This window comes from Bombina bombina, chromosome 3, assembly GCF_027579735.1.
Source record: "Bombina bombina isolate aBomBom1 chromosome 3, aBomBom1.pri, whole genome shotgun sequence".
NCBI classification, from domain to species: Eukaryota; Metazoa; Chordata; class Amphibia; order Anura; family Bombinatoridae; genus Bombina; species Bombina bombina.
In genome coordinates this window covers 117,189,546-117,214,132 of record NC_069501.1, presented here as the reverse complement: position 1 = coordinate 117,214,132, position 24,587 = coordinate 117,189,546, and the positions used below count along the sequence as shown (strand labels likewise).

The following is a 24,587-nucleotide window of genomic DNA, read 5'->3' as shown; positions in this document are numbered from 1 at the left end:
GTGTCCCTTTAAAAATAAAAAATTGGAAGGGAACATTTATTATTTTGTTACTATGTTACAATATTTGCAGAAATCAGTAGGTATAAAATATCCAATAATACAAACATTACATACATTTAAAATGACATAAAATTCTGATTTCCCAGAGGGGTGACTTAACCCATTGTGACAATATATGTTCGTACCCTTTTCCAAACCCACTTAGCATAGTCATAAAAATTAATCCATAATAGAGTTTTACTAAATGTCCTATATAGAATGTATATTTCACAAAATATCACATGATTTTTACACTCATCCAGTTCTGCCATTTATTTTGATTTCTGATTTTTTCATTAGTTCAGAGAAACATGAAACTATGCGCATCTGCAAAACAAAAAAGTAGGCTAGCGGTTACTGCCAGGTTATCGTTTTTACTATAGCGATCAATTCATAGCTGTAAGGACATGAAACCCTTATTTGTATTGTCGAACCTCAGTCTTCCAAATGTGCGATCGTATGATATAATATTATTATGGTAAGGGGGTAATAAAGGCCTCTTAAAAAGCTTTGTAATAGAACCAATGCTAGAAGGTACTTGTCATTGTTATGACAATCAGCTGGCAGCAGGCAGACATAGGACCACTGCTTACAAAAAGCAGGATTGCTGCATTCAATTTGTTTATGTATTGTGGGGTATCAGGGGATATGCCACTCCCTGAAGTAGTTACATATGCTTATGGTTCTGTTAGGTGATCAGAGGTAACAGAGAGCAGCCTCTCCTCTTTCAAAAGAGGTGTTGCCTGTTGCCCTTTGTAGTACATATGTTAGGGTGCTAGGGTCCTTTTTATATTCCAAAGATCTAAAAAAGACCCTAGTATACAGTCAATTACTATTTATTAGTTAAACACCTATCTAAAGGGTCATGAGACCCCTCACTTGATAATGGGTAATCCCTTATTTCATCTGAAGGGTATTGTGCGCTTTCTTCAAGGGACAGGGACTCCTTTGTAGCCACTGCAACCCCTTACAGTAAATACTTTTGGCAGGTAATTGCCATTTTTATACCAGGGACCTTGTAATGAGAGTGGTATGATACCCCACCCTTTGTGTTTTATGGGGGAATGGTGATTCTAAAAGTCCTCCTTGCACCTCCTCAAATACTGTACGAGTGTATAAATGTGTGACATCACATTTTAAATAGAGAAATTCCTTATTCCAAACATGGTGTCTTATACTCCTCCAATTAAATCAGAGAGGGAGGTAGGGTTCTATAGTATCCCCACCCTCCCTCCCGCTAGAAATCACTTTGTTTCTAGTGGGGCCGGTGTACTGTTCACCTTTTTTAATGGGGATTAGTTGCATGTTAGGGAGGCAATCCCTTTTAGATGACGTGAGCACTTGTCCCTCAAACAGTGTGGTATATAGGGACTTTGTTAGAGTACCCTGCCCTCTCACGTTAATCATTTTAAAAGCTGCTGCTGTTTTTTTTTACTGCAATGACATGCAAATTACAGGGGCATGCAACCCCTCATTTGATGCAAACTCCCCTTTGAACTGTCACTTGTCCCTGTAATTGGCCTGGGGCAAACCTCTCTCCGTGCCCGTGGCTCCGTTACAGTGCCTTCTAGAAAGAGGCTGGGAGGTCTGGCCCACTTCCTACTAGCAGCTTCTGGAACAGGGCAAATGTATTTAGAGATTGCCTAAACTTCGCACAAGAGATGCTCTGTCCTGACCATAATACACCTCAGCCCCTCCCACTAATCTGTCATGGCCCCGCCCTCACTTTGTGGCTTAGCTCATAAAACACAGGTGAGCCACCGCCCACAAGTTCCCTAACTTCTTGCTCTGAAAATTCCCCTGGAAATATTGGGAGGTATGAGATAGCCCCATGACTGTCTGTGGGTATAAAACGAGGCAGGTATTTTTTTACTCTCTATTTCAACCTTGTGTGGGGTATTTGTTGAGCCCTGATGCATTTGAATATAATTTAGAAATATAAAGATAAATATGATAAAGCTGAAATGTCAAATAAAGATAATATTTACAGATAGCAGATATTTTCTTTTCTCATTAAGCAGACGTATTTTGACATCCTTAACCAAAATACATGACATTATTGTGTTTTCTGTCGCTCATGTTCCTTTAATATTATGCAGTTTTTATACATATTTGTATTAGGAAACTGAATGGTGTAAGATGCATTTATATTTATTGACTTTATGCACGGGTGATTGATCAGCCTGAATATGTGCCGGTAATTCTCCAGTAGCTTTATGATTTGAAATAATACAGAAGTAAAGTAATATAGTCCTTGGCTGCAGCTTTGTTAGGCATTCTTTGTATGATCACTCTTGCCTTGGCACTACAGCAACATTCTTTCCTCAGGTGGCATTGGGTTCCACTATTATCATAAATTAAAGGAAGTGTGTGCACTGTGCATCATACAGGATAGGCAGGGTTTGGAAGTATAAATAAATAAATACATCTTTATTTAAAAATGCTTTTCCGTACCAGTGATTGAGAAGTTCTGGCAGACGGGCACCACAGCTCAGAGAACTTTATGTATTTTTCAAACATTGTGCAGCTGGTTTGTCTGTTTTCTGCTAGTTCCTAAATTTGATAGAAATTTGCCAGTCCCTGCTTTAAATTCGATACAACTAAATAAGAACATTTTATTTAATTTAAAAATTGATGTATTTATTTTGGTTGTACATTTCCATTACTTTTGGGCATATAACAATGTTACCTGGCTCCCAAATTAAAGAAAACATTTTTTTAGTCTTTGGAAGTTAAAATGAGGCAATACCAAGATGATTTTAGAGAATAGTTTGTACAGCAGTCTTTGCATTCAAATACATATACAATAGACAAGAAAGTCCAGAACCAGATGCACCAAATGCATGGATTCACGGAAACAAATTCAGCTCAAACAAATACTGGAGTACTATTAAAAGTGATCTTCAATAATCCTCTGGCTGCCACTTCTTCATGTTCATTCATGCGAACACGAACCACTCAGAAATGGTCCAAAACTAAAAATAGAGAAGGGTGCCCCCAAATGGTGCAGTACTTTCATATGATGTATTCAAAGTTATTATCAAAAATACTCACAAAGTGTAAAGCACTGGAAAAGCGCTATATGAGCGGTCTGGATCTTTTCATGCCAGCATATTCACCGGCCCGTAGATGTGACACCTTTCTCTCCAGTTCAGTCACATTACAAAATGATCACCTCAAATCCGGATGTGCTAAAGCAGGGGTCAGAAACCTTGGGCTCCCAGATGTTTTAGAACTACATTTCCCATGATGTTCCCATCTGGAGGTCCAAGGTTGCTGACCCCTATGCTAAAGTATAAAACTCTATTATCTGTTATAGGTTCTAATGGGGCTGCAATCCAACTTGAAGAGTACCTTCGTAGACAACCAAGAGACTTAATGATGGAAAAGATATATCAGCCCAAAAACCTTAAATAAACAGACTCAAGTATAACTTAGAAAATCACATGTATTTGAAAAAAAGTTAAAGCACAAGTTAAAAGCATTCACAATGCGTTTCTCAGTTTACACGGTTTCATCAGGGGAATATCGATTGTTTGTACATAACAAACATTTAAATTGTAGTGAAAACATTTCAGTTTAATTTGTAATTGATGCAAATGGAGCCTTTATTTCAGCCCTAGGGGTTCTCTATTTACCTTCTCTCTCTCATGTGAAATGTTGTATCCCAGAGAGCTTCATTACTTTCTATGGAAGGCGTCTCTCATCTCTATGAGATTTCCAGGTTCCTCCGCTTTTCTTAAAAAATTCAGTGAATTCTGCTTCTGTGAAGTCTGCTCTATAAAAAAAAAAAATACGCTGCTGTACACAAAATATAATAGAAAACAGAAAGTGCAAAGTTTAAATGTAATAAAATGTAATCTGAAGTGTTAAGAGATATAAAATAGAAAGCACAAAGTGTAAATGCAGCAGAACTGTCATCATGCAGTGCTATATTCCACTGGGCTTGTCTCCCTTCACATACAGAAATGCAGGGAATGCCCCTTGGAGAATTAAAGCAATTACCTGGCTTTTGAAAATTTCACTATGGATCTTGTAGTGCTGGAGGATCATTGTAGAATATCTCACCCGAGCGTAGAGGTTTTGAATACCAGGGCCTGAAGTCTGAACTTCAAATGAGTAGTAATTTTTTTCTGACAAATTTTAAAGTTATTTCTCCACTCCTCCTGTATCATGTGACAGCCATCAGCCAGTCACAAATGCATATAAGTACAGTATACAGGGAGTGCAGAATTATTAGGCAAATGAGTATTTTGACCACATCATCCTCTTTATGCATGTTGTCTTACTCCAAGCTGTATAGGCTCGAAAGCCTACTACCAATTAAGCATATTAGGTGATGTGCATCTCTGTAATGAGAAGGGGTGTGGTCTAATGACATCAACACCCTATATCAGGTGTGCATAATTATTAGGCAACTTCCTTTCCTTTGGCAAAATGGGTCAAAAGAAGGACTTGACAGGCTCAGAAAAGTCAAAAATAGTGAGATATCTTGCAGAGGGATGCAGCACTCTTAAAATTGCAAAGCTTCTGAAGCGTGATCATCGAACAATCAAGCGTTTCATTCAAAATAGTCAACAGGGTCGCAAGAAGCGTGTGGAAAAACCAAGGCGCAAAATAACTGCCCATGAACTGAGAAAAGTCAAGCGTGCAGCTGCCAAGATGCCACTTGCCACCAGTTTGGCCATATTTCAGAGCTGCAACATCACTGGGGTGCCCAAAAGCACAAGGTGTGCAATACTCAGAGACATGGCCAAGGTAAGAAAGGCTGAAAGACGACCACCACTGAACAAGACACACAAGCTGAAACGTCAAGACTGGGCCAAGAAATATCTCAAGACTGATTTTTCTAAGGTTTTATGGACTGATGAAATGAGAGTGAGTCTTGATGGGCCAGATGGATGGGCCCGTGGCTGGATTGGTAAAGGGCAGAGAGCTCCAGTCCGACTCAGACGCCAGCAAGGTGGAGGTGGAGTACTGGTTTGGGCTGGTATCATCAAAGATGAGCTTGTGGGCCCTTTTCGGGTTGAGGATGGAGTCAAGCTCAACTCCCAGTCCTACTGCCAGTTTCTGGAAGACACCTTCTTCAAGCAGTGGTACAGGAAGAAGTCTGCATCCTTCAAGAAAAACATGATTTTCATGCAGGACAATGCTCCATCACACGCGTCCAAGTACTCCACAGCGTGGCTGGCAAGAAAGGGTATAAAAGAAGAAAATCTAATGACATGGCCTCCTTGTTCACCTGATCTGAACCCCATTGAGAACCTGTGGTCCATCATCAAATGTGAGATTTACAAGGAGGGAAAACAGTACACCTCTCTGTACAGTGTCTGGGAGGCTGTGGTTGCTGCTGCACGCAATGTTGATGGTGAACAGATCAAAACACTGACAGAATCCATGGATGGCAGGCTTTTGAGTGTCCTTGCAAAGAAAGGTGGCTATATTGGTCACTGATTTGTTTTTGTTTTGTTTTTGAATGTCAGAAATGTATATTTGTGAATGTTGAGATGTTATATTGGTTTCACTGGTAAAAATAAATAATTGAAATGGGTATATATTTGTTTTTTGTTAAGTTGCCTAATAATTATGCACAGTAATAGTCACCTGCACACACAGATATCCCCCTAAAATAGCTATAACTAAAAACAAACTAAAAACTACTTCCAAAACTATTCAGCTTTGATATTAATGAGTTTTTTGGGTTCATTGAGAACATGGTTGTTGTTCAATAATAAAATTAATCCTCAAAAATACAACTTGCCTAATAATTCTGCACTCCCTGTATTCTTGGGAATTCTTGCACATACTCAGTAGGAAAAGTGTAAATATAAAAAAACTGTGCATATTTTGTTAACCTCTTACCGCCAGGACTTATTTGTCTACATCGGAAAAAAGTTCTGATGTAATAAAATAAGTTAAAAAGGGAAATCACTTGATCGTTCATGCGATCGTGTGATTTCAATGATGGGATCGTGTCTGGGGGTAGTGCCTATGACGCTATGCATGCCCTCCAGCCCACAATCCCATTCAGGAAGCGCCTTTGGCTTTAGTACAGCCAAAACTCCGTCCTCAGGGAGTTAAAGCCCAGTGCTGTTAGGATGGCATAGAACGTCCTAACGACGGGAAGGGGTTAATGGAAGTAAATTGGAAAGTTGTATATGTCATGCTCTATCTGAATCAGGAAAGTTTAAGTTTAAGTGTCCCTTTAAGCACAACTTTCTCAGATGACAAATGGCTTAATGCTTTTAAATACACAAACTCAGATTTCCATCACTCGCCTTACCGTGAGCAAAGCATTTACTAAATTAGTTTCCATCTTGTTAGTTACCTCCTTAGCTTGTCAGAGTTGCCTTGCCCAGACACTGATATTAGTTAAAGGGGACAAAAATATTATTTTATGAATCAGACAGAGCATAACATTTTTATAAAAATCAGATTTACTTCTGTTATCAAATTTGCCTCATTCCCATGTTATTCTTTGTTGAAGAGATACCCAGATAAGTGAGGGAGCACTACATGGTAGGACATAGTGTTTCACCTACTGCTCCTGCAAATAGATAACATTCTTGCAAAACTGCTGCCATGTAGTGCTCCAGACATGAGCAGGCTCCTAAGCTTTTTTAACAAAAGATACCAAAAGAACAAGGAAAATTTGTTAACAAAAGTAGATTAGAAAGTTGGTTAAAACTGCAAGCTGCAAGCTCTTCCTTTTGAAGTTTAATATAAATGATAACATAGCTCCAAATGAAGATGCTTTTTTATTTGCTAACTGCAAAGGAATTTCGTTTGATTTTCTGACCCCTGTGATCACTCTATAACTTCTGATTCCCCAGCTGCATGTGGGTCAGGTGTATGGTGCTAAAGAAATATCTGTGGCTCATGAATTCCTCTTGCATTATTCATTCTCCTCTTCTGCTAAACGCTGAGTGAAGCTGTAAGTGCAGTACATGAGTTTTGCACAAGCAAACTATTGTTGCGCATTGGTCCTACGCTCTTTATCTCTTGGCTCTGATACAACCTGTGTTTCAGTTGGTATGCCATCAATTTAACATCTTTGTCTTCCTAGCATGTCCTTACTGAAAGCCATTAACCACAGTCAATTAACTACAACAAATTGTTCTTACTTTACTAGTTGCTTTTGCAGATCAGATTTCTCTTAACATGTTTATTCCAATTGATCTAACAAGGATTCTACCCTTTAATGTGGAATTTGTGTGTAAGACTTTTTTTTTTAAAGGGACATTGTACACTAGATTTTTCTTTGCATAAATGTTTTGTAGATGATCCAATTATATAGCACACCTCGGGGTGTTTTTTGTCTTATTTTTAAATAACAGTGTGCTGATTTTCAGGATCCTAACCAAGCCCCAACGTTTTAGATGTATACTGATGTATACATACGTCAGATTGCTTCTGTTTGTATAATGGGTCTTTTCATATGTAGGGAAGGGGGGAGGGTCTGCTCTTAGCCCTTCTCACTGGATGTCCCAGTCTACCTCATCAACAGTACTAAACTGGGAACTTCTAAGTAAGGTTTTATACTGGATTTTAATATCAATATCTGTGCATATTCTTCTTTATAGTAGTGTCTGTTACATGCACTTATGAAAATTAGTACATACTGTCCCTTTTAGGTCACAAAGTTTTGTCTTAAACACACTTTCATATAGGGCCTAGGGTCACATTTTGCACAGTAGCAAGACTATTGAGGCTGTTTAACAGCATCAGCTGGGAAATATGTAGGGCAGGAATGTTGAGGGCGACATATTGCATAATACAGTGATTCAAGTTAAATAAAACCTTTTTTTCTTTTATGATTCAGACAGGACATACAATGTGAAACAACTTTTTAATTTACTTGTATTATTAAATTTGCTACATTCACTTGGTATCCCTTGTGGAAGCAGCAGCAATGTACTACTGGGAGCTAGCTGAGCATATATAGTGAGTCAATGACAAGAAGCATTTTTGTTTAGCCACACAATCAGCAGCTAGCTCCCACTAGTTTATTGTTGCTCCTCAGCCTACCTAAGTATGCATTTCAACCGAGGATACCAAAAGAACAAAACAAATTAGGTAACAGAAGTAAACTGGAAAGTTGTTTAAAGGAATAGAAAGGTTATAATTGAAATGTGCATGGGTGCTTTTCAATTTTAAAGTTTATATAAAACATTCTGTTTCATTGCTGTAATAAAAATGCACTAAGTGGTGGTTTATTCTTAATAGAAATCATTACAATATGTATTAGACATCATTTTAAAATAATTTTAACTTGTATTTATTTTTTTAACTTAATGTGTGTTCATTACTTCCTGCCACAGCCTCACAGGGGGGCTGAGTCTCTACAGGAACGCATATCTAGTTTGATGGTATAAAATTTAAATCTTCTAGAATAACAAGAGCTGGTTTACTATTCAGTGAAACCCAGAGAGGCAGGAAGTATGGTTCTGCCCATGTTTAGAAGACGCAAAATGCAATTTAAGTTAACCTGTCTGCTTACTTATTTAGCTGTAAGCAGAAGCTATACACAGAGGATTTCTAAGTGCTAAATTTTTTAAAATTTATTTTTTAAATTATTTTTTTGCTGTTTTTAACACAATCTGTTTATTTGTATGTTTACTTTGATTTAAAGGGACATAAACCCAAAATGTTTCTTTCATTATTTAGATAGAACATACAATTTTTAACAGCTTTCCAATTTACTTGTATTATCAATTTTGCTTCATTCTCTTGCTATCCTTTATTGAATGTGCAGCAATGCATTACTGGGAGCTCGCTGAGCAGAATAGTAAACCAATGATAAGAGGTATATATGTGCAGCCACCAATCAGCAGCTAGCTACCAGCTCCTGAGGCTATCTAGCTATGCTCTTCAACAAAGGATACCAAATTAATGGAGCAAATTAGGTAATAGAATTAAATTGGAAAGTTGTTTAAAATGATATGCTCCATCTGAATCATAAAATAAAAAAATGTGGGTTTCATATCCCTTTAACATATTTTGTTTTACCAAAGGAGCACTGCTACATATGCCTTTATATGGAAGCATTTTTGCAATATACTTTTTTTAGGAAAAATGCATCTAGTAAAAGTTGTTACTGTTTATCGGTGGCATATGCACATATGCTGTGAGGGACTTTGCACATTCAAGCTCATAGAGCTGGCAGGGGTGTGTTTTGTGTCTGTGAAGACTTAAAGGGATATTAAACCCAAAATGTTTCTTCAATGATTTAGACAGAGAATTCAATTTTAAACAGCTTTCCACTTTACTTTTTTAAATCAAATTTCCTTGATTCTCTTGTATGTATGTATTGGGTACTTGTAAAGCGCTGCTAATCACCCGTAAGGGTCTCAAGGTACTGCTCATTTTATTGACCTTGGAAGGATGAAAGGCTGAATGGACCTTGGCGGGGATTGAACCTGCAACCCTCAGGTTGCTACAGAGCTCACCCACAGTGCATTAGCATGCTGAGCTATCTGTCCAGCTTCAACACATGGTATCATTTGTTGAAGGAAAATAAATGCACTACTGTGAGCTAGCTGAACACATCATGTGAAACAATGGCAAGAGGCATATATGTGCAGCCACCAACCAGCAGCTAGCTCTCAGTAGTGTTTTGAGCCTACCTAGGTATGCTTTTCAACAAAGGATATGAAGAAATCAAAACAATTTAGAAAAAAAATTAAATTGGAATTTGGAAGTTGTATGCTCTGTCTGAAACAAAAAAGTTAAAATAATTTTGACTGTACACTCTCTTTAAGTTGTGTCATACAGGTCATTGCCCTCACAGCATATTTGCGTATGCCGCTGAAAAACAATAAAAACTATTACTAGAAGCATTTTTGCTAATGTGAGTATATTACAAAAAATATTGTATCTAAAACTGAAATGCACCCATTCACATTTAAAGGAACAGTCTACTCCAAAAATGTTATTGTTTAAAATATAGATAATGCCTTTAATACCCATTCCCCAGCTTTGCACAACCAACATTGTTATATTAATATACTTTTTAACGTTTAAACCTCTACATTTCTGCCTGTTTCTAAGCCATTAAAGACAGCCTCTTATCTCATGCATTTTTATTATCTTTACACAGCTACACAGTGCTAGTTCATGTATGCCATATAGATAGCATTGTGCTCACTCCCCTGAAGTTGTGGAGGAACCAGCACTAATTGGCTAAAATGCAAGTCTGTAAATAGCCCTGAGATAAGGGGGCAGTCTGCATGTAAGCAAGGGCAATCAGTATTTCTGAGGAGGGCTTGGTGGGATGGGCTGGTCCGAGTGTGTCACAGGCAGGATGGGGCGTGTCATGGGTTCTATCTTGTTTATATATATATATATATATATATATATACATACATATACACACACACACACACAAGCTTTAGGATGTCACACTAAACTTACCAATGAGAAATATAATCTGTCTGGTATAAACCATATATATGTTATATATATATATATATATATATATATATATATATATATATATATATATATATATATATATATATATGTGTATATATATATATATATATATATATATATATATATATATATATGAGAAAGTAAAAAAATAGAGGCACTCACCGTGAGCAGCAAAAAAAGCGTGTTTAATCACATATTTTTAGAGTGAACGTTTTCGGGCTGTGATGCCCGTCCTCAGACTCCTGAAAAATAAACAGGAGTCTGAGGACGGGCATCACAGCCCGAAAACGTTCACTCTAAAAATATGTGATTAAACACACTTTTTTTGCTGCTCACGGCGAGTGCCTCTATTTTTTGACTTTCTCATGTGGATACTCTGAGTGCACCCCGGACTTAAGAATTGTGAATAGAGAGTGCTGGTACTTTCGGATCTACATATATATATATTCAAGACCACAATGAGGATGTGATTGTTTTCATTCTGGAACATGATGCGGCAAGAGCTCAATTGGCTCTTTTCCTGTTAAATAATCCCGGAGTGAGTGTAAGATACAAACAGAACAGTGTGACCCACTCCCTAGTCTACCTGTTGTGCACTGTACCTTTCAGCTCTGCAGATCCCTCAGTATATCTGAGAGTCCTTTGTCGTGGATGCAGATACTGTGACTAATGTGATCAGTTCCTAAGAACAGGGATTAGGTTTAAGTTTCATGCATGGTTTTTTTCAGTAATTCTTTCACTCCAGTAATAGCGCTGTACACTGAACCCAGGGGTGGGTCCTGCTCATGATATTTAGGGTGCAGAAATCTGACCACAAAATAAAATATCATTAGTTCAGGAGGTGCTGGAGTAGATCTCATCCTCTATTATCTAATTCTAGATTTATCTTTTTAACCCCTTCTCCCTCGTTTACCTCTCTCCTTGCTCTGCACAGATCATTGGTCATGTCTAAGGGCTAGAAGTACTAAAGTAAATAGTGGGGTGCAACCCCTAAAACTTCCACTTTCTGATCCTTTAGTGTTTGTAGAACACATTATTAGAACAAGAGACAAAATGATGCTGGTTCCTTGCTGATTATGCTGCCACAGATTTGCTCACAAACCGTATTCTGCGCAGGAGCTGCAGTATGTTGTGGATCACAAGCAGGACTTTGCTCTGTGTTTAGCCCCTTTGCAGGGTGGGTTTTTGGTTAAAGGGACAGTTTACCCTAAAAATCCCCCCCTTCAATTTGTTCCCAATGATCCATTTTACCTGCTGGAGTATATTAAATTGTTTACAATAGCTCCTTAGCCTTTATTTCAGCATTAGAAATAGCTGATTTTGCCCATGGTAGCAGAACCTTTAGTGAAAGTTTCTATACCCAAACCCAAACTTTTTCTTTTATGATTCAGATAGAGCATGCAATTTAAAATAACTTTCCAATTTATTTATATTATCTAATTTGTTTATTTCTCTTTGTATCCTTTCTTGAAAAGTATACCTAGGTAGGCTCAAAAGCTGCTGATTGGTGGTTGCAAATATATGCCTCTTGTCATTGGCATTCAGCTAGCTCCCAGTAGTGCATTACTGCTCCTTCAACAAAGGGTAACAAGAGAATGAAGCAAATTAGATAATCAAAGTAAATTGGAAAGTTGTTTAAAATTGTATGCTCTATCTGAATCATGAAAGAAAAAATGTGGGTTTCATGCCTGTTTAAGTATTGGCTATAGAAAAGGTGTGCAAACATAAACATAACCAACAGAAGAAATTGCACTCCCAATAGGGGATAGGAGAGATAAGTAATAAAATGTTAAAGGATTACTTTCTGTTATAATTTTTAAGCTAAACAACTAACATATTAAAGTTAATAAACATTAATTAAAACCTACTGACCTATATTTTCTCCAAAACGAAGTTTCATAACGTTCTAAAAGTTATATCTTTTATTCGCCGATGATGTCACGTTATCCTGCCCACTATTTTCAGCACTGAGTGTTCAAAATACTTAAACCAATAACTTTGTGTTTAAAGCGCCATTTTGAAACCTAGGTATTGTAAACGGATTGGTACAGAGCAAAGGATACCCACAGAGTGGGTTTGGAAAACAATTAAATTTGCAGACAAGATTTCTGATATACATAGAGATATGTTAATGAAATGCTATTGATAAAAAGCGTATTTGGGGTAGTTAGTTAGTAACAGGCATAGAAAATATTTACTTACAGTGGCCCTTTAATTTTCATTTCTCTCTGTGGGCCTGATATTCAAAAGCTTGCCGGCATGGAGAGAAATCATGCAAATCTTTGGGAATTTTCTTAATGTAGGTGTCTTTCCTTCACATCACAAATCCTGCATAATGAGATAAATATCTTTCATATTAAAATTTGCGATTCTAACATTTTTTTAGGGACCTCTCCATACAGACGAGATGTCTTAGATTATCTCACCAGAGCGGCAAGCTTTTGAATATCGGGCCCTAAGTATTGGGCTTCAGTATACAGACAGAGATAATTATACAAAGAACCATGTGATTAAATAAGATCTGATTTCCCTGCAAGCTCAATCAATTTTTTTTAAATTTTTTTTTATTTATTATTTTTCTGATTTCAAATTACACAGTAAACAGTACAGTAGTGCTTTACATGCAATAATCAATACAGTGCCCTTCTCGGGCTTTCATTTCTACATTTAACTAACAATAACAAACATATGCTCCATAAAGATGTTAACCATTCTAAGCTCAATCAATTTTAATGGGTTGGGGTTTCAAAGAACAAAACCAGCTATTTCATATACAAAATAAATGTAAACAAGCAATTTCTCATACATTTCATACTCTGCAGCCGGTATAGCAATGTATTCGAAATACATTAAGAGAAAAAATGTTTACAGTACACTTCCCTATAAACACATTGGGGCTGATCACAATCTATTTGATAATTATTTTGTACGTTAACTCCGCAGATGTTGACGGTAATCCCAATCAGCCATTTTTATAGTTTTTTTTACAGCACTTTTTCATTATTAAAGGGATATAAAACCTAATTTTTTTTCTTTCATGATTTAGACAGAGCATGGAATTTTAAGCAACTTTCTAATTTACTACTATTATCAATTTTTCTTCATTCTCTTGGTATCTTTATTTGAAAAATCAGGAATGTAAGCTTAGGAGCCGGCCCATTTTTGTTTCAGAATCCTGGATAGCGCTTGCTGATTGGTGGCTACATTTGCACACGTCACCTAATACCATCACTATACACTATTTAAAGGAATCAATACATTTTTGAATTATGAAATCAGGAGATTAACAATACAGATAATGATTTCATGTTGTTTTTGGCAGGTAGCAATTCCAGGCTTGAGCGGTAATAATGGCAGAATCATTTGAGGATTGTGATCACTGGTAAAACACACCGACAAAATCAGCCTAAGTTCAGAAATTGTTACTTAACAAAAACAAGTGTACGACTGTGAGCAACCACATACTTTGCAAGGAACATGTTAAAAAAAAAATCATAACTAATTAGAGCATTTTATTATTTATTTATTGCATTAATTTGTTATGATTGCTTAAAGGGACACTCAAGTCAAAATAAACTACTTATTTGATATTCAGAGTGCTATTGCATTGTCTTTTTATTATGTAGTTATTGATTATGTAATTCGACTGCATTGAGTGGTCCTTTAATACAATCTTCACTCCTATAATTAACTAAATCCATTTCTGCTAATAATTCTCTATTTGTGCTGGGTGCCTAAATGTCTTAGGGCTCGATTACAAGTGGATTGCTAATGTATTGTGCGCCTGTAAATGGGCAAATTCGTCTGTTTACAGGCGCGCAATAAATAACCAGCCATTACAGACATCTGGTTAATTTTCAAAATGTCCCTAAATTGACCACAAATTTCAGTGTAGTGTTGTTTATTAAAAAAATAAAAATAGTAGCAACTTTATTTTTTAATAAAGTAACAGCACAAAGCAGTTATAAGGGGTTAAAGTTGTCGGGTGTGGGTTGTTAGAAAAAAAATGGCACTGAAAAGTGCCTTTAAATTGCGGTCTATGTTCCCAGTAAATATATATGTATATGCTTATGTATTTACACATATAAACACATAAATATATATGTATATAAGCATATACATATATATTTAAATTTGCTGCCCATCGCTGCGCAACTTACCCGCTGCGCTAGGTTCTCATGCCGTGTCTCACAGCATGAGAACGAGGCTTCCATTGGAGCCTATGGAAGCGCGCTCTCATGAGCGCAATGCATCCAAACAATGCGAACACAAGGTTACGTTCACATTGCACATAACTTGTAATACCAGCGCACATTTGCGTGTTCTGGTATTACTAAGTGGAGTACAAATATCGCCCTTGTGAAAGCAATATTTTGCGCTCTACTTGTAATCTGGCCCTCAGGGTTTCAGATGATTTGCAGGTGCTGCACAATGACAGCCATTACATGAACTGAAATATAAAATACCTCCTTGAGTGATGAGTTGCTCCCTGCTAATAAGCTGCTCACACTGATGTTCGTGCATCTATCAAACAGTGCAGCACATCTGCTTTGCAATCTTGATTTACATGATATAAAGCAGATTATACAGCACAGAGAATGCATTAGAAATGCCAGATACAGTGATTAGAAGATATTTGGAACTGAAACAGAGAGATTCCATTCTACGGGTTTCTCATTGTCCTGATGACATTTATATATCAGATAAGTGACTTGGCACATTTCACAGTGCACTGATGTCAGTTCTAAATAGTGATCGTAATATGCAGGTCTGAATATAAACCCAGGCAATAACATGCTTAGCATGGTTCAGTTTATTTGTCTTTTCTCTACAGAATAAATAACTTATTGGGATTAGTGATGCAAAACAATGTCAGGTTAAATATTTATCTTTAGCAAACTATGTTTTAATGGCCCTTATTTTATAGGGGTAGACAATATAATGTAAACTGTGGGAAATTAGGTGTATTTCTTTTCTTAGTATTATATTCCACATAAAAGTCTTATGGCTAGATTACGAGTTTTGCGGTATGAGTAAAAAAGCAGCGTTAAGGCTCATAACGCTGCTTTTTCACTACCGCTGGTATTATGAGCCTTGCAGGTTTAGGGGCACCGCACACTTTTTTGGCCGTACAGCAAATTAACTTACGCAATTTGCGTAAAATCTTTTTTCAATGGGATTTCCATAGCGCCGGTAATACAAGCTTTTTCTGGGAGGCCAAAAAGTGAGCGGTACAGCCTATCCCGCAAGATTCGAAACGCATTCTAAAGTCAGTAGTTATGAGTTTTACGCTACAGAGATGTAGCATAAAACTCATAACTAAAGTGTTAAAAAGTACACTAACACCCATAAACTACCTATTAACTCCTAAACCGAGGCCCTCCCGCATCGCAAACACTAAAATAAAATTATTAACCCCTAATCTGCCGCTCCCGACATCGCCGCCACTAGAATAAACATATTAACCCCTAAACCACCGCACTCCCGCATCGCAAACACTAGTTAAATATTATTTACCCCTAATCTGCTGTCCCTAACATCGCTGCAACCTACATTACAGTTATTAACCCCTAATCTGCCGCCCCCAATGTCGCCACCACTATACTAAATTTATTAACCCCTAAACCTAAGTCTAACCCTAACACCCCCTAACTTAAATATAATTAAAATAAATCTAAATAAAAATTCCTATCATTACCTAAATTATTCCTATTTAAAACTAAATACTTACCTATAAAATAAACCCTAAACTAGCTACAATATAGCTAATAGTTACATTGTATCTAGCTTAGGGTTTATTTTTATTTTACAGGTTAGTTTGTATTTATCTTAACTAGGTAGAATAGTTACTAAATAGTTATTAACTATTTACTAACTACCTAGCTAAAATATATTCAAATTTACCTGTAAAATAAAACCTAACCTGAGTTACACTAACACCTAACCTTACACTACAATTAAATAAATTACCTAAATAAAATAAAATTACCTAAATTACAAAAAACAAACAAACACTAAATTACACAAAATAAAAAAAGACATTATCAGATATTTAAACTAATTACACCTAATCTAATAGCCCTAACAAAATAAAAAAGCCCCCCCAAAATAATAAAAAACCCTAGCCTAAACTAAACTACCAATAGCCCTTAAAATGGCCTTTTGCTGTGCATTGCCCCAAAGAAATCAGCTCTTTTACCTGTAAAAAAAATACAAACACCCCCAACAGTAAAACCCACCACCCACACAACCAACCCCCCAAATAAAATCCTAACTAAAAAAACCTAAGCTCCCCATTGTCCATTTAGCATTTAGCTCTTTTTCAGTGCCCAAACCCTAACCTAAAAATAAAACCCACCCAATAAACCCTTTAAAAAACCTAACACTAACCCCCGAAGATCCACTTACAGTTTTGAAGACCGGACATCCATCCTCAACGAAGCCGGGAGAAGTCTTCATCCAAGCGGCAAGAAGTCCTCAACGAAGCCGGGAGAAGTCTTCAATCCATCCGGCAAAAGTGGTTCTCCAGACGGGCAGAAGTCTTCATCCAGACAGCATCTTCTATCTTCATCCTTCCGACACGGAGCAGCTCCATCTTCAAGACATCTGGCGCGGAGCATCCTCTTCTTTCGACGGCTAACGACGAATGAAGGTTCCTTTAAATGACATCATCCAAGATGGCGTCCCTTGAATTCCGATTGGCTGATAGAATTCTATCAGCTAATCAGAATTAAAGGCCAATTTTGGGGGGGCTTTTTTAATTTTGATAGGGCTATTAGATTAGGTGTAATTAGTTTAAATATCTGATAATTTCTTTTTTTATTTTGTGTAATTTAGTGTTTGTTTTTTTGTAATTTAGGTAATTGTATTTAATTTAGGTAATTGTATTTAATTAATGTAATTTATTTAATTGTAGTGTAAGGTTAGGTGTTAGTGTAACTCAGGTTAGGTTTTATTTTACAGGTAAATTTGTATTTATGTTATCTAGGTAGTTAGTAAATAGTTAATAACTATTTAGTAACTATTCTACCTAGTTAAAATAAATACAAACTTGTCTGTAAAATAAAAATAAAACCTAAGCTAGCTACAATGTAACTATTAGTTATATTGTAGCTAGCTTAGGGTTTATTTTACAGGTAAGTATTCAGTTTTAAATAGGAATTATTTAAGTAATGATAGTAGGTTTTATTTAGATTTATTTTAATTATATTTAAGTTAGGGGGTGTTAGGGTTAGACTTTAGTATAGTTAGGGGTTAATAAATTTAGTATAGTGGCGGCGACGTTGGGGGCGGCAGATTAGGGGTTAATAAATGTAGTTAGGTGGCGATGTTAGGGGTGGCAGATTAGGGGGTTAATAAAATGTAACTAGTGTTTGTGATGCGGGAGTGCGGCGGTTTAGGGGTTAATATGTTTATTATAGTGGCAGCGATGTCCGGAGCTGCAGATTAGGGGTTAATAAGTGTAAGGTTAGGGGTGTTTAGACTCAGGGTTCATGTTAGGGTGTTAGATGTAAACATAAATTTTGTTTCCCCATAGGAATCAATGGGGCTGCGTTACGGAGCTTTACGCTGCTTTATTGCAGGTGTTAGGCTTTTTTTCTGCTGGCTCTCCCCATTAATGTCTATTGGGAAATCGTGCACAAGCACGTAAAACCAGCTCACCGCTGACTTAAGCAGCACTGGTATTGGAGTGCGGTATGGAGCACAATTTTGCTCTATGCTCACTTCTTGCTTAATAACGCCGGGTTTAGGAAAACCTGTAATACCAACGCTGTAGGTAAGGGAGGGGTGACAATAATGTGCAAGTTAGCACCGCACCCCTCATAACGCAAAACTCGTAATCTAGCCGTTAATTAGAGGGACATACAAGAGCAAGTAAAAATATTCTAATGTATTAGAGCATTTTAGGACTGCTCTTTTACGTAAACATGGAAATGTGCATGGATGCATTTGCATTATAGAAGCATTTTTTTTTTTGCAATATACTTTATTTAGCAAAAATGCTTCTAGTGATAGTTATTTTACTGTTTTGGGGGCATACACACATATGCCGTGAGTGCTCTGTGCACCAGCATTCATACACCACACCTTCTCAGAGAGTCAGCAGCAATACACAGCACCCCCAGCTCTCTAAGCAGGCATGATGTTTGGATCCTTAAGTTCTAGTCACACACAGCATATGTGCATATGCCGCCGAAACAGTAATAACTTTCACTAAAAGTATTTTTTGCAATAATGTTTCCATTGAACATTGAAATGCACCCATGCACAGTTCAATTGTCACCTTCCTTACCCCTTTAAAGTGAGTCAGAGAACAGCAATGCAAAACTGGGAGCTAGCTAAAGACATCTGGTGAGCCAATGACGAGTCCTATGTGTGTAGCCACCAATTAACAGCTAGCTCCCAGTAGTGTATTGCTGCTCCTGAGCCTACCTGCTATTCAGCAAAAGATACCAAGATAATAGAGTGACTGAGAATAAAAGTAAACTGGATAGTCTCTTAATATTGCAGCTTTATAAGAACCATGGAAAATATATTTTGACTTTCATGTTTCTTTTTGTTGACTGAAAAAAGTAAACCAGAGATGATTGTAAGTAATCTAAACCAGGGGTCGCCAACCTTTCGGACTTTAGGGACCACTAAACTCACAATTTTGAATCCTGTGGACCACTAACATGAATTTTTTAAAAAAAAGGTACAAATCTGTATAATGTATATGTGTGTGTGTATATATATATATATATATATATATATATATATATATATATATATATATATATATATATATATATATATATATACATACTGTATATACATACACATACTGTACATAACTAGTATAACCATAGCTATGTTTACATTATGTATATATTTACACATTTTTAAGAATTCTTTTTTGGAATTAATTAACTAACTGAATGACAGAACTGAGAGAATACTTCCAAATGACAGATGAAGGGTGAGTGCCAACTTTTGAACTGGAAACAGAGAGGCAAAAAGTGGGGGGAAAATAATTATATTTAAAAGGACCACAAGACTTCCAAGTTACCTTCCCAGTTAGGAATTATTCAAAACTACTTATGATCATGGACAAACATTGGAGTAATAAATTAAGTTTATATCAGAAAGCTCTCAATATGGATGTGAGCTAACCACGACTGATGTTACTGGCGATTACTATAATACTGGTGGGATATGGCTGATCTGCTGGATGGCAATTACTGGAATTCAGGTGGAATAAAATTTTTAGAATGAAAATCAATTAATATTTAATAAAAAAAGAAGATAAACAGTGGTGTAAGGAGGGGAGGAAGATAAACAGTGATGTAAGTCCATCTGAAGGAATTAGGAAAACTACTACAAAGAGACAGATAAAGGGAAGAAAATAGACAGGTAAAGGGAAGAAAATTGCTTAGTACTGCGCAACTTGCGCAAGGTAGATTGTAATTTAACTCCTCTTCCGTCGATTTTCACTGATGTCCAGCCAGGCACTGTAGGGCGTTGCGGTTCGACGGGGGGACACCATCAGAGGAGATTAATTCCTGCTTGATGGTTTCAAGGACCACCAACATCTTCTCGTGGACCACCAGTGGTCCTTGGACCACTGGTTGGCAACCGCTGATCTAAACCAAAAGACTACATTATTTTTGTATTTTTTGTGGCTTTATTTATTATCCAATTTGGAGCAATAGCAAAAGAATGAAATCCATTATTTTACTTGTAATACAGTGGACAATGAGAGGATAGAATCCCAATGCATAGATGGACGCATAAAATGTATGTTTTCTATGTGTAAAAGCTGAATATCCGCAACCTGGAAAGAGCCACAAGAAATCAAATGGTTTAGCAACTTTAGCTACAAAAAATCCCTTTAGACTTTATGGTAAATTTTGTAGAAAAACCTCTTGATAAGCTTTGCTAACAAATCAGAGCACTTTATTACTACACATACATGTTTCTTTAGGTTTAATACAATAAAGAGCTGCCTAAGATACAATGGTTTCAGATGTCTGAGTTGTAGGTACACAGTGAGGTGTAGAAAGATACAACTGAGTGTTCAGCATAACAATGATATTCAAATCCAAGTGATGTCAGGATTTCCCATAGATAGAGGGTGTAGGGTGAATGAGTAGCATGGACCCTTGGGTAAAGTGATCCATTTTGAATGAAGAAGAAGTGAAGAAGAGAGGAACACAGGACCAGTTGCAGAGATAAAACAAATCTCTTTCAGATACTTGCTACAGGTTTTGTAGAAGACTGATCAACTTAGTCAAAGGCAGCAGACATGTCTAGAAGCATGAACAGGGTCTAGTGACATTCTTTTGATCTGTGAAAGACATTTGGTTATTGTTAGGGTTATTTCTGTGGGATATGCAGGAGTCAAACTGTAGGTTGTCCAGAAGAGAATCTGAGTAGATAAAGTATAGGAGGGGTTTAGTCTAAAATACAGAAGGGACACAAGACGATTAGGCTGGTTAGGTCAAGGGAAATGTATTAGGGTTTTGTATGATCACAGATAGAAATACGACAGAACAATAGCACTAAAGAGAGAAGAGTTAAAATTGTGAGAGAGTGCATGGAATCGAAGTGGAGATAGAGATTCTAGGATGAGAGAATGAATGGCATCTAGTAGGGAAGTGATAGGTGGAGAAGAGTGGAATAGAGCACAATCCTCCACCATTATAGAAGGACTCCAGGAGGATTGCTGAGAGAGGGCTGGTAACTAGACAAACTGAGCCTTATTTTTTAACTGTATTCCTTAAAACATGAACAGTAGATATTAACCCTATCTGAGACCCTGACATTCATTATTAACCCCAATGGGACTCCATGTTGCTATTAAGCTTAAGTATGACCACCACAACTGATACCCTTAACCATGACCTCCCCATACCCATCGCTATTTATCTGAGATGCAAGCTGTGCCACTGTACAACTGTCCAGGGATGCCCCCCAATCACAGTTTACTTTTAATCAGCTGGATAGCCCAACAACAATTAGAAACCCTTAAAGGGACAGTAAACACTTTGTGGTTGTTTTACTATGCATAAATAAGCACTATTTATTACAACCATGCAATATAGGTTCATTATTTATGTTGTACCCTTTTACTGTTCTAATGATGTACAGATTCTGCTGATGTTAATCTATTGGAAGACTGTAGAAAAATGTTGGAATTACAAGGTGTTTACCGTTCCTTTAACTGACAAGTTCGCACCACAATTACATGACAGGTGTTTCAACTGAAAAGTACCCATCTCTAGTGCTTTACATGCGCAACACCTACCCAACACCAAAGAATTTTCTTTTCTACGACAATAATGCCAGACCATCACTTGCACCCATTGCAAACAACCCACTTAAAAACTCTTAAGACAGACAAACCTTAACATAAAAGTTCAATATTGAATCAGTAACACTGTGACCAGTACATCAGTACAAAAGTACATCAGTAAAAATATAGAACACCTGGCATGGTAAATCTAAAACTCTAAAAATATAGAACAGCACTGCAAAGTATATGTCAGTAACTTAATCCTCATCCCAGCATGCCTTCTTGATGTAAAGCCAATCTTTAACCCCCATCTTTGTTCAAACATGGCTTCTTGATTTAAGGTTCATCTTCAACCTTCATCTTTGTCACAACATGCCTTTGTGATGGAAAGTTTATCTCCAACCTCCATCTTTGTCCCAGCATGCTTTCTTAATGGAAGGTTCATCTTCAACCACTTCAGGCCACTTGAAAAGGGTCCTTTGATGTCCTGTTCCTAACTGTTGTCTTGTCCTGATTCACATTCTCTGCAATTATAAAAAAAATAAAAAATAAAATAATAAGTAGCAGATTGTAACAATGATGGAAAAGGGGATTTATCAGTCACTGGGTAGAATGGAGGCATACTGGGATATAAGGACTAGTTGGCTGGAAGTGGATGTTGGTCCACATATTTTAATTTAGGAGTCATAAATGCCTAGTTAGCACTTTATTTTTCCTATCCTCCTGAGTTCCCCTTCTTTATCCTATCCCCCCCCCCCCTGCGGGTGGATAGACTTTATAATTTGATTATTACTGACTTACCATAGAAGTAACAAGCTCATTGTGCTCATATAACAAGTAGTGAGTTAAGTGTTGTAACTGAGGACAGTCTAAAATACCACTGTAAAATGTAGGATTTTTTATTATCAATAGTATAGCCCATAACTACATGAAGCATTCCTTTACTTGTGCACCCTTAGCTTAGCACACCACCAGCATGAATTTTACCCCCACAGAAGTCTATCATATTAGGGATTTAGTGCACCTGCCCTATTTGACATGCAGATGTTAGCGCACCCTAGACTATTGCATGAGTGATGCTAAAAAGCTTTGGAATTATAATGTGAGCACAAAAATAGAAGCTCTGTTGATTGCATTTGAGTTATGTTAACCTCCTCCTGCATGGTAACTTCCACAATTAGACATTTACATTGCAGAATAATTTTCTGATTTCTATAAAATATATGTAGTCCAACATCCTGATATATGTACATGCTGGTCCGTTAACATTTTATGTACTAATATGGCAATAATCTATTCTTTTTTTTATTTAAATAAGAAAACATAAATAACTTTACTAAGTAGTCCAGGAAATTGTATTTTTATATGCTCATTTTCTATTATAAGTCTTGTCAGCACTATGAAGTCCCTTAAAGTGATGGTAAATCCAATAGTTTAACAATTGCTAGGATTTACCATCACTAAAAATAAAGAGTTTAAGTGATCAGTTATTTAAAAAAAAAGGTTCTAAACGCACCCTGAATGTGCCTCTGCACATCGCTATACTCCGCGGCTCAGGCCGCCCACGACACATCGCTTTCCTTCAATGAGGTGATGTTTGCACCTCTAAACCAATAACTGTGCGTGTCAGCTGACCGTGTTCTGTATGCAAGCAGCGCTATTGGTTTAGAGGTGCAAGTGTCACCTCATTGGTAGAAGAGTGATGTGCTCTGGCCGGCTGGAGCCTCTGAGTATAGCGATGTGAAGCGGCACATTCAGGGTGAGTTTAGCACCCTTTTTTTTACATATATGATCACTTAAACTTCACTTTTTTAGTGATGGTAAATCCTAGCATTTTTTAAGTGCTCGATTTACCATAACTTTAAAGAATTTTAGAAAAGCAAAATTCTGGAGGTGACAAAAAGACACACACATTACAATTTAATGCTAAAAAAAGCTGAAATATTTTGAGTGATTTCTCTCCATGTTTGACAAGTTTTTGCTCATCAGACCCTTAGTATTTTTATAAATTGGGAAACAACAGACTTTTAAATAACATAAAAACATTGCTAATCAGAGTTGGCTATTCACGTATCACTGTGATAATGAATGCTGCAATATCTGTTGATGAGATTGTCAGGGAATACTAATGCCGTCATTTGTACTGTACCGTAATCTCCTTTGGCCTGAGTTTCAGGGACTCGATCCAGATTGTCGGATGTTACCACTTTACTTATCAGTGTTTTGCAGCTGGGACAAGCTATTTATATCCAGTTTACATGAACGGGGAAGTACTAAAATAGCACATTTGCTTCTGAACAATATGTTACATTTGCTAATGTACAGTCTGGCTGTAGCTGGGTCTGAACCAAGGTCCATCTTCTTCTTTTTTATAATCTCACAGGATGTTAAGAACTTATGCCCACAGGATAACAGCTATGAACCAACCAATACAAATAAACTTCCCTTACAGTTTGCCTACCCCCCCCCCCCCCTCATATCTGGCACCTTCCCTGATCTGCTGCTGCTGTTATTCAGACTTGCATAGGCCAGAGCCAGAAAGTCAAACTATTCTGTAGTTTTACCTTTATAGATTTCCTTCTTTCCTGCTACCCCTCTGATTACTCCAGATCATATAGTGTTTTTGCACAGTGATTACTCCTGATCCTGCTAATGTCCAGGCCCATGTTGTCTCCATCAGACCAATCAGATTACTCTTCCCTTTAAATGTCACTGTTTCACTAGGAACCATTTAAAACCTGGTCAGACCTGGCCCCTAAACTACATAGCTACACCCTGGTCTTCTTGAACTCCACACATGATACAACTTAACTCTTCCCATGATTCACCCTGACTCTGC

The 24,587-nt window shown here is 37.0% G+C and overlaps 1 protein-coding gene and 1 long non-coding RNA gene across 3 annotated transcripts in view; one reads left to right on the top strand and one right to left on the bottom strand.

The window, feature by feature from the left end:
• The window catches only part of EVA1C (eva-1 homolog C), a 246,102-nt gene that overhangs the window by 44,024 nt on the left and 177,491 nt on the right, over window positions 1-24,587 (top strand). The gene's annotated exons all lie outside the window — the stretch shown is intronic.
• On the bottom strand, window positions 20,383-24,063 carry LOC128652961 (uncharacterized). Its single transcript, XR_008401323.1, has 2 exons — window positions 23,898-24,063; window positions 20,383-22,272 (listed from the first exon to the last, which is right to left on the bottom strand). It is a non-coding gene; the product is annotated as an uncharacterized LOC128652961 (long non-coding RNA).